The sequence below is a fragment of the Condylura cristata genome, unplaced genomic scaffold (assembly GCF_000260355.1).
Source record: "Condylura cristata isolate star-nosed mole 26May11 unplaced genomic scaffold, ConCri1.0 scaffold00041, whole genome shotgun sequence".
Classification (NCBI taxonomy): Eukaryota; Metazoa; Chordata; class Mammalia; order Eulipotyphla; family Talpidae; genus Condylura; species Condylura cristata.
The window spans coordinates 7,033,637-7,035,895 of NW_004567142.1; positions in this window are offsets into that span (position 1 = coordinate 7,033,637).

Here is a 2,259-nt window from a genome sequence, read left to right on the forward strand (position 1 = left end):
GCGCGGCCAAGGAGCCTGCACCGTCCGGCGGCTGAGACCTGCGTCACTGCGCCTGCTCCTTGCAGCTGCTTCCGAGCTGCAAGGAGCCAGGGGGCGGCCGGGGCCCGCGGCCGCTGGACCAGGAGACCCGGTGCCCGCCACCCCCTGGCTCAGCAGCAGCCCTGGGGAGGGCACCCCGGGGGCAGGCCCCGGGACAGGTCTCGGGGTGAGGCTGACCACCCCTCAGGGGAGAGCAGGCCCTGCCCAGCCCTCATCTGAGAAAGGAGGGACACAGCACCACCCCCGACGGGGCCCCAGGGTACCCGGGAGTTCATAACGGCTCCAGGGGTGTCCCCACGTCCTGTTGGCCATCTGCCTCCCCCAGCTCCCCCATTCCCATCCCAATGTGCCTGTCTCAGCAGGCCCCAGTGAGTCCTGGGTGTCTGGGCAGTGTCCACTCGCTGGACACGTGGTGGGGCCTCCCTGTAACCTGGGGACAGCTCTGTGGGGGCACTGCGTGACGAGGCTGAGGGTGGCCCCTGGTGCCAAAGTAAGCCGTCCAGCACCCTGCATGGGCCCCCAGGCCTCCCTGCCTCGCCCCGAGACCCCAAGTGCCCACTTGGCAGAGCCGGTCACTCAGAAGGACGCGCCCAGCAGCCTGCCCCTGACGCGGGCGTCTCCCTGCCCCAGGAGCCCGCCCACTGGGCCACATCTGCCGTCTGCCGCTGGTCTGCTCTGGCCGGGCCTCCCCGTGCCCTGGGGCAGCCTCCGCGCTGCCCAGCCTATCCGCAGCTTGGCCCCGTGTCTCGGCCTGGCACGCAGCCTGCGGGCGCACCGGCCCCCTCGGGTGGGGCACCCCGCCCAGGCCCCGCCCAGGCCCCGCCCTCCAGCCCCTCACCTGCAGAGCTGGCTGTGCAGGAACCGCCTGTGGTTGGGCCTCCTTTTGGGGGGCCGCGCCCGCCGGGGCTGCAGGGCGCGCAGCACGTGGGCAGTCGCCCCGCTCACGAAGGCACACAGCTCCCTGGGGCTGGGGTCCCGGGCCGTGGGGGCCGCGGGGACGCCGGGGTGCATGGCTGGTGGCCTGCAGGACTCCTGCTGCTCACGGCACCCGAGTCTGAGCAGGGGCAGCCGGGGGAGGGTCCGGCCGGTGGCTGCCAGCCCTGCGCCCATCTCCCCAGAGCAGAGGGGCTGGGTGGAGGCAGGTGGGGGCCCAGGTCGCAGGGGAGGGGCTCCCTGCGCCCCCAGGCCTCATTAGCACATAGCTGGGCCTGGGGCCAGGCCAGCCCGCGGTGTGGGGGCAGAGGAAGGCGCCTGGAGAGAGCCAATTAGGGGACAAAGGCGTTGCTAGGGAGGCGCGGGCTGAGTCAAGCGGCGATTAGCGCTGGAGGACCCTCAGCCAGGCGCCCACACTGCCCACCCAGAGCCTCCTGGCCAGGGAGGGACTGGCTCTGCCGGCCGTGGGTGGGGGACGAGCCGGGGGGTGGGCCGCCCAGCTGCCTGGGTGCAGCCTGCCTGGGCAGTGGCGGGGCTTGTGCGCCGCAGGGGACAGGCCACCACTCCTGCCCCACTGTCCTCACAGCCCGCTCCTGTGTCCGCAGGAGCAGGGCAGCCGGAGCCCGAGGCCGAGCCGGGGAGCGGACCGCCAGCTCGGCTGGCCAGGAAAGGCCTGTGGGGCGGGAAGGTGGCCCCAGATAGGACACAGCGGGGTGCAGGCTGGGGAGCAGGGGCAGGGGCAGGGGCCCAGGAGGTGGCCCCTGAGGGGTGGCGCCTAGGGCTCTGCAGGCCAGGTAGGGGCTGGGCTGGCCAGACCTCGGGGGCCTGCCCTGCAGCACTGGGGGGCCTCCCCCCGCGGCCTGTGCCCAGGCCTGTGGCCTCAAGGTCGCCCAACAGCTGAGACGGTGCAGAGGCCCAGCCGTGTCACCACTGTGCCCAGCCGGGGGCACACCTGGCTTCTGAGAAGGGCCAGGTCGGGGTGCAGCGCCCTACCCCCGCTGGACACCCGCTGGCTCGGGGCCACCCGACATGGCCTCAGTGGATGCGGGGTGCGCCCCGCGAGGGGGGGCAGGCACTGTCCTGGGCGCAGTGGTGCACAGGGGGTGCGGCAGGGCCCTAGCCAGGCGCAGCCCTGCCCCCTGCTGTCCCCCTTCTCCAGCGCCAGCACCTGATTGGGGACTGAGAGGTCTGTGTGAGTGTTGGGGTGTGGGGTGACTGTTGTGAGGTGTCCCCACCTCGCACGAGGGGGACTGAGAGGTCGGCGTGAGTGTTGGGGTGTGGGGTGAC